Source organism: Cyprinodon variegatus, unplaced genomic scaffold, assembly GCF_000732505.1.
Source record: "Cyprinodon variegatus isolate N-32 unplaced genomic scaffold, C_variegatus-1.0 Scaffold603, whole genome shotgun sequence".
Lineage (NCBI taxonomy): Eukaryota > Metazoa > Chordata > Actinopteri > Cyprinodontiformes > Cyprinodontidae > Cyprinodon > Cyprinodon variegatus.
In genome coordinates, this window is record NW_015151056.1 from 289,600 (window position 1) to 299,170 (window position 9,571).

The following is a 9,571-nucleotide window of genomic DNA, read 5'->3' on the forward strand; positions in this document are numbered from 1 at the left end:
TTTGTCCCTGAATCAAGTAAGTGATCATTATTTGCCTCAAGCAAAAGATTTCTTGTATCTTGGTTTCTTTAAGTGGTATATGATGGAGTAGTAGATTTATAAGCCAAATGGGGCCTCATTTGGAGTAATGTTCCTATTGCTGTAATCTGTTTTATTAAAGAAGGAATTCAGCCAAAAATGTTAAAAGCTTTAGATTTTTTGGCCTATTTCCATTCCGACTGTGACCTATCGTTATTAAGATATGGATCATGACCAAATGAAGGAGATGTTGGATGCATGCAGCTGAAATCAGCCTTCTCTGTAGTAATGGATGAGCTTACCTTTTGAGAGAATGTGAGGATATCTCTGAAGAGCTGAAAGTGGACCTCCTGCTTCTCTGCATGAATAGATATTAGGTAAGACTGTTTAGGTTTCTGATGATGATCCTTGTTTTGAAAGTTTTTACAGCCTTTACCACTGCAGATACATGTTTATTCAATTCAGTTTATTTATATAGTGCCAATTCACAACACATGCCATCTCAAGGTACTTTACAGTTCACCAGATCATCCAGTCAAATTGTTTCAAAGTTTTCTATATAAGGAAAACTAGTTGATTTCATTGACTCAAGTACAATCCCTCACACTAAGCATGCTTGAAGTGACAGTGGAGAGGAAAATCTACCTTTTAACAGGAAGTAACCTCCAGCAAAACCAGGCAAAGTGTGAGCGGCCATCTGCCGAGACCAAATGGGTTTCAAGGAGAGAGAAGCAGAGATACAAAAAGCAGCTGTAAAAGGCGGCCCCGTCCAGGAAACGCACAGCCAGGCAGACGAGCTGTATTATGAAATTTAGGCAGGATCGGGATGAGTCGGCAATAAAGATGAACACACAAACTGTTTCTGCTAGAATTACAATATGTCGTTTTATTCAGCCACAGAAAAAAGCAAAGCAAGCACATCAATCAAGGCACAGTGCTGAATACAAATTATATTGTCTCAATACAATATATATTGTCCCCCTACAGTGACACAAGGATCGGAGGGCCGGGCGATCCTGGCAGAGCAGTAACCCGCGCAGCTAGGCGTCCGTACACAACCCTAGCAGACCCCGCCAGTGCCAACCGCCATCCATCATTTATGCCAAACTTCAAAGGAAAATCTTTCACCCAATCAGGAAAAGTGATCGCTCCCTCTCACGCCTGGAGCGGATGATTACAGAAACCAAAATATGGAACCGGCATCCCGCGAACCCACCCAGGGCTCGTGGACAGCCGAAACCAAAAACACATTACATCATGGTCAGAGCATGGCACAGAGAGCTTGTGAGTACAAAAACAAATTATATCATGCTCTCAAGGAATCAGAAACTTAGATAATGAGAGTGCCTAGGTAATAAGAGTGCTTCGTTTGTGATACAAAACTTGTATGATTGTCAAAGAACATAAAATATAAAACCCATATATATCATGAGCTCCGAGCCAGCTCCCATGTCAGAGAATGAAGAGGGCACATCCAGCCAGTCACAGTCAGAGAAACAGGACTATATTGAAAAACAGGGCGATCTCAAACATCTATAAACAAGGGTGTTGATGGCAGCCACACAGCTGATTTTTCTCTCCAGGATGGTGCCACAGCCAAACAGGAACAGACGAGGCACAGCTACTATGAGAAAAAGCAGAGAAAGCTAACGTTAGAGTTTGAACTAACAGATTCTGCAGAGTGGGAGAATAGAGATAGAATGATGAAATGGGGGTCCCTATGTCCTCCAGAAGTCTAAGCCTATAGCAGCATAACTATAGAGATAACCCAGGATAACCTGAGCCACTCTAACTACAAGCTTTATCAAAAAGAAAAGTTTAAAGCCTACCCTTAAAAGTAGACAGGGTGTCTGCCTCATGGACTAAAACTGGTAGTTGGTTCCACAGGAACACAAGGAACAATCAGATCTCTGATATAAGATGGAGCTTGGCCATTTAAGGCTTTATATGTGAGAAGGAGGATTTTAAAGTCTATTCTGGATTTAACAGGAAGCCAATCTAGGAAGATAATCTATTCAGCTGATTATACGAACCTGGTGCAGATCCACATTACACCACAGGAACAATAGAACCCGTTTGACCTGATAAACAACATTTAGAACAATTTGTACTCAGTTTTGGGAAAGTAGAAAATGATGGATAAATTGAACTTTGCCTAAAATATCAGATTAATGCATCTTTGGGTGATGCATTAATTAAATGACAGAGAGCTACTGCATAATATGTGTTCTGAATCAAAGTATCTCTATTGTGATACTTTTCTGTTTAGGACTGACACGTTCTGAGATTTCTTACAGTAATCGCTCTGGGCAATTGCTTAAGCTTCACATCTTTTCATTATAGCTCTGACAGCACTTCAGACACATTCAACACAGAAAGGTTTTCTGTTCATTTTGTTTATGCCTCTTTGAACATAATATTGACTTTTTTTCCGTGAACATTGCTTTTTGTAAATTTTCCTGGAAAGGTCAGATTGTCTGCAGAAAAACAAATACTATGTTGTTCTTGGTTCTTACAATCCCTATGTTCTGACTGCTGTTCATTTAAGTTTTGTTTTATCATAGAGATTTGGACAAACAATGTATAGCAGAATTGGCATACTGGTATAACAGCAGGAATGACAAAAAATCATATTAATAACAGTCTACTACTTAATCGCCAGACTTCCAAACACATTAAATAAAACGAAACAAAAAAGATGGTATTTTATAACTTCAGCTTTAAATTTGATTTATACCTTAAAATTGCCAACAGATATGTTTATTTAGTTGTTTATTATATTGCAGCTAGTACTTGAAGGATGAGACTACGAGCAGAGGCATGCTGTACACTGCCTGCGGCGCTTTCACATGCAAGACTTATAGAATGATTTTATGTTACCTACTCTTGTTTTCTATGACTTTTTATATTGCTTTCACTCTCAATGCAAAGTAAATCAGCTACTATAATAAAGTTAAGAATATTCTTAAACATTTCCTACAGCTCTGGCATGCTGATCTCATTGTGTCACAAGTGGTGCCATATAGAAGAGATTCAACACGGTTCCTATAAGGGTATGTTTTGACTTGGCAAGTCAAAGCGATGTGGCGCTACTGTGTCCCCTCTGCACCTCGTGAGTCATCGTTTTGAGACCTAGTTGACGGAGAGCGCTGTGTGACGTTGTTGTGCTTCTGTGCTGTGAGTCATGTGGTCACCCACATGAAATTCTTCCTGATCTAGAAACCATAGCAATTATTAAAGAAACATTTTGTAGACACAATGATGAGCCATGTCTTTATAATGTTTAAAGGAGCAATAAATTAGTTGTTGAGCACTGTCTGCAGAGCAAAACAGCGCTATATTTTATTACAACCTTTTACCAGCTTAATGATATACACAAGGTAATTTGGATATACTAATTAATAATCCCCCCATGAAAAACAGACTGACTTTACATTATGCCACTCGTAAAATAACCTACTACTGACTTTATTGAGTCTATATATTTGATTTTTATTGTCGCATACAATATGATCACTATTGTGTTCCTCATCTCGTCTTTTTGATTTACAATAAAGGAGACGACTCACTCAAGTTGCTGTCTGTATAAAGACTCACCGTGACAACCCAGAAAACAAGTAGCAGACAACCAGCGGACTGACTTAAATAAATCTGAAAAACTAACTTCCAATTGTGTTTCAATTCTAGATTATTTGTTCGAAAGAGAATGGCTTGAAAGCACATGAGGATCATGGTGTGCAGCTCACTGGATAAAAAAAAAACTTACTTCAGCCACTTTCACACTGAAAACCCATTATTTTCTAAACTGGGTTGACCCGCTACCAATCCACTTCTGGCTCTTTTCCTATTTGACAGAAAAGCCGAGTCTAACCCACTCCTGCAAAGAAGGATGCCTGAAACCTTGCAACGAATCTCATACACCGATCATAACGAGTGAAAGGGGTATTTGCTTGCTGGGCTAAGTTTTACTTGCATGGCCGCGAGAAGTGGGGATGCTGGGGGTGCTGCACCACCCCCTAGTGGCGAGAGTGAGATAAAAAAAAAAAATGTATTTAAAAAGCTTTGCACAATTTATATATCGGAATCTTAGGAGAAATGATTTTGACTTTTTTATTGTGCCATTGCATGTATTTGGATTTTAATTGACTATTTTGAGGCCTAATCAACACAAGTTCAAGGATGTTGCATTGTCATGGCAACGTCAAGCACGCTAGTGGTCACCTTGAAGAGAGGTATCTGGCTTGTGGCAGCAGACTAGTAAATTTACATAGTCTAATGACAGAAACAAGGAGAAAAAAAAAATATGGCACAGAAATGCATTTCGGATTCATCTGGTCATAGGAGACTTTATCTCAACGAACCCAGAGCCCACCTGAACATTCGGGCACCCTGCCTGTAGCTCAAAGTAAGAGCATGGTGCCGCCACACGCTATTCGTGCAATTTAACGTAACTATTGTATTTTAGAGTGTTATTTTGATCTTGTGTAATGGATGTGGATAACTGCCTTGGCTACTTGCCTCACATAACAGTAATATTTAGTCAACCGCTGATCCAGCAAAGTCCCAAAATTAACTCACATTCCACAATTGTAGCATTTCACTGAACCAAATTAACATAATAATACAACCCTAACAAGACTGTTGCACCAACAAAAATAGCATTTGACTTTGTGGTGTTACTCAGCAGTCTAGGATAAGAAAAGTCCATTCAAGGTCAAAGTGGGGCTGCTTCTGCTCTAGAAGTACTCTCTACATTGGAAAAACCAGGCCAATATCAATCTTCATTTTGTCGCTTTCTCTATTGACAACTACTTTGTCAAATACTTTTTTTTAATTATTTTCTGTGGGAATGAGTCCTGATTGTCTTTAGGTTAACCTTTTGGTTTACTGGATGCAATATCTGCCATTTTGCTCCTGTGCTACACTTGAAATCCCAGAGTGGCAGCTGTTTAACATGCAGGTACATTCACACGCAGCCGGCACAGCGATGTAAACATGAGATGGAGAGCAACACAGAGAGATTGTGTCTGATGTCTTGCCATAGAAAAAATAAAACAAAAAGAAGTTATTTTTATCTAAAATAATGACATTTTGCTTATAATCTACAGTTTACATTCTTAGTTTAATTTACTGTTCAGAACAGCTTATGGCCACTATGAAAATATCACAAAATGAAATGTTTCCACACATAAAATTAATGTAATTATTTCTTAATGTATTCCTGATATGCTGGTCTGTATAACCCATTCTATCTCTGTCCTTTGTACCTTGTCATGTTTTCTTAATACTGGTTTTTTTGTTAGACTTTTGAAACAAATGGTTCACACCATAACATAATTGCATTCCAAATGCTGAGTGAAAGTGCATAAATATAAGGTATGCACAATTTCTGTGTTGAACAGAAACGATGCATTTTGAGTTTACAAGACAATACTGATGCAGTGCTTTGTAAAATTACTAATACCTGATAAACCTCATATTTTGTTACATTATAACCAAATTTATCACTATACTAAAGCTGTGTGATATGGAGGAAAAATGTATCATAAACCTTTCATATCAGCTGTCACCTGACAAATTGGTGTCAATGTTAAAATACGAGTAAATATCGTCGTCCACAAGCTCTGTGAGGAGCCTGTTCTGCAAGTCAGTGACTTCATGCAAGAACTGCTTTTCTTTAAACACTTTTTACCAGTCTGACTGTATGATCTGATAAAACTATATCTGTAAAGTGCCTTGAGATAACATGTGCTTTGAATCAGCACTCTATACAGTAAATAAACTGAATTGAATTGGACTAGCCTATTATAAATATGGACCATGGGAAAAAAGCCCAAATTTAAATTATAACTACAAACATAATTGAATGTAAACTTTAATTTGTAAAAATACGTCTGTCCTACCCACAACGCTGCATAGTTTGGCTCTAAGAGGTTAAGAAATTAAAGTCTTTCTTCTTCCTATGTCCTCCAGAAAACCATGTGGATCTAAATGGAGTAAAAAACAGTTATTTGAAACTTTATGGGATATATTTTCTGTTGATATTGATTAGTTGTCTATCACGATATATAATGATATTGATTGATTGCCCAGCCCTTCTCTATAATAACACTAGTCTCTTATTTCAGGCCCATTTTCTCTAAACCCCATAAATGAAATTGGCTGCAATAAATAGTCTTTGGAAGTCACAGAATCAGTAAATGCAGTTCATCTACTTGTGATGCAATATTGAATTAAACTACAGTTGTTCCATAAAACCCTCAGAGGTTTATTGGAGAACATTAGTGAGCACACAGCATCAGGAAGACCAGAGGACACAGACAGGCAAGGGATAAAGTTGAGGAGAAGCTTAATACAGGATTAGGTGAAAACAATATCCTGTACTTAGAACATCTTACAGGGAAGCGTTTATCTTAAAATAGACTGTGGAGTAACTGCAAACCTATGAAGGCTTGGCTGTCCGCCTAAAACGGACAGGATGGACAACTAAAGTGCTGACAAACACAGCCAGGGGCTTATTCTAACTCTAGAAGAGTGGCATAGATCCACAGCTCAGGTGTGAGAATCTGTCCACAGGACATCAGTTAATTTTGCACTTAACAAATCTGGCGTTTTTGGAAAAGGGCCAAGCCAAAATACTAAAGAAAGATAACCATATGAGGTCTTTTGGCCAAGTCATCACAGGGCTTGCAGCCTGCTCAGTAGTGCCATTTGTCCTTTAAAACGTTAAAAAGTATTTCCTTATTTCCAATCTCATTATTATGGGCAGATTTAAAATTGTGTTTGGTGTGCTGTGAGATTACAATGATAACTTTCTCCTCCATCATGCTCTTATCATAAACGCTGCTGAGTTCAACAGCTGTGCTTGACATGGAATAGGTGGCTAAATATGATAGAATGGAGTTGGACCCAATGTCCTTTAAGTTGGACTAAATGTGCACAGTTACTAATCCATGGATCTTCAATGTTTTTCAGCCCAGGATTGAGACTAAGCAAGGACCCTCCTCAGATGGTTAGCATTCGCTAGCATTTGGTCTCTCTTAAAAGGCGTAAAAAATAATTTGTTGATTCTGATATTGCATTTAAGATTAAGATTTTCAATTCCATTTCACTTTTAACAATTAGAACCAGTGTTAGTGTGTAGCCATTAATCATCTTGTTGTCCAAGTAATTTTTTCCTTTTTGTTTTGCCTTTGAATTAGAATTTGGAAACCAAAATAAATGCTTACATGGAAAAATTAAGGTTTAAAAATTAATAGCAGCATAAATATGTTTATGCAAATGATGATGTAAGCAGTTCTACAGAACTTTCAGTTTTGGTTGAGTATCGCTCCACCTAGTGGACAAAAGATGTATTGTTTTGCCTGAAGGAAGACAGCATTTCCCATGAGGACCAGCGCATAATGTGATAAAATCCTGTGGTCCGTTTCATGAAGCAGGTTTAACAAACTCAGATTTAAATACGCAACTCTAAATTGATCTAGCCTAAGGTCGGGAACTCTGAGTATTCGGGTTTCACAGCGGCCGCTATGAATTAGTTAAATCGACTCCAACTAAGTCCACTCAGAGTTAAACACGTGCGTTTCAAGTATGAAAAGACATTATCAGCGGAGTCACCATGGCGACAGAGACAACAGGAACTGCCTATTTCACCCCCCCCCAAAAAAAAATTAAAATCGAGAATGTATTTAAATGATGGAGCTACAGCTGCAAAGGTGACGAAGATGTTGAAAGAATAGATTGTTGCTCAAGTTAATGCGTAACTTTATATTAAGTGCTCTATGGCAGGGCATTTTTACAATTATTGAAGCACTCTCCTCTCTGTTGTTCCATTTGTAGATCATTAAAATAAGATTCTTCCTGATTAAAATCGCATTCTTAGACTGAACTGTAGTAATAAATTTTCAAAATTTCCTTTTTTGGCAGCAGAAACTGAGTTTTAGAAAGTAAAAAAAAACAAAACAAAAAAACAATTGTTCTAGTAAGAATTAAGTTTAATATACCTAGAAATTACAACACTTAAGTGGTTGTTTTGACATTTATCCTTGGAATATGTATTTATGACATCTGACATACAATTCTTCATAAAATATTACAAATGCTGACTACTAACAATAGGAAAATGTAAATCTGAAATGAATTTCTAGAAATCCAGAATGTTTATACCAGATGTAGAGAATGTCAATTACTTTGAAATTGTCATTTTGGCAAGGAGTTTTTTTTCTTTACAATTATCAGGAATACATATTCATTGAAACTAATATAACTCAAAATAACTTGCCATAGTATGTCGTAACTGCCACAACATTACAGGTTTATCTCTTGAATGGTAGTGGATCTATGTACGTATTTAGGTAAAATCATCTGGCAGCAGGCGCAAATAAAGATGTTCTAATAACTAGGACCTGTTCATCATCTCATGGCATTCCTCTTCTGTCTGATTCTGTCTTCCATCACACAGTAAATATGATTCTGTTTGCAGCCACTTTGGATATTATCATCCCAATAAATGGTCATCATTAGTGGTTTTCAGTCCCATTGAATAGTTTTAGATTGTGCCAGTAAGCTCAGTAGGTATTTATCACAGAGTGAATCCCAATCCTAACCCTAAAGTACTCCAACCGCCCGTGGAATTAATTTGTGTATTTTGAAAATAATTTAAGATGTCCTTCATGTAGACAACTGTAAAAATAAATAAAAATAAAATTATCTTCATCTTGCTAATATTAAATGAAAAACAAGTATCCTGCCAACTGAGTTGTATAATCCTCTCCCTATACATATTAAATTCTCAGTGAAAAAAAAATGCTGATCATTCTTCAATAAGATCCTCGTCAAACGGACATGCAATGTCTGATATTAGCAAATTATTTATTTATTTTTTTTTTACGCACAACACTAGTACAAAAAGTATCTTGACTAAATCAGGAAATGAAACAAAATGATCAGTTGTAAGGATAGCGGAGACGGAGGACACACTGAGTTTATTAAACAAAACCTACTCCCGACCAGGTTAGCTTGGGAGAATGTTGCTACGGTGACTGGAACAGAGGTCGAGAAAACTCTCTTTGTGAACCGGAAAAGTTAGAGTATCCCTGATATCAGGTTTAGAAAGGTTAGTTTACAGTAAACCTGCTTTGCGAAACGGACCCCAGATCTCCGGGTCTGCAGTTGCATTGAAATACATTTCTGTTTCCAGTGGCAATGGAAACAGAAATGAGGTAATGAATAAAGTCATATGATGATGTTGAAAATAAGAAACGTTTAATTTTGGTTTTGTCTGTATTCCTGTACCGCCCCTTAGTGTGGCAGGGTTACAGACATCCTCCTCAAAGCTTCTTAGTCCCGGTGAAAGAGATACAGAACCCCTCAGGCCATGAGAGATGTCATTTTAACTAGATGTAAGTTGAAGTATAATCTTAAGTTATAAAAATATATTATGAAGGTTGAAAAGTTACTTAGTTTGTTCAAGGGTATGTTTTTTGAACAAAAAATAAAACCTCTGGATTTGTGCTACTTTGTAGTTAATTGAGTTAAAACTTTTTAAACTAAA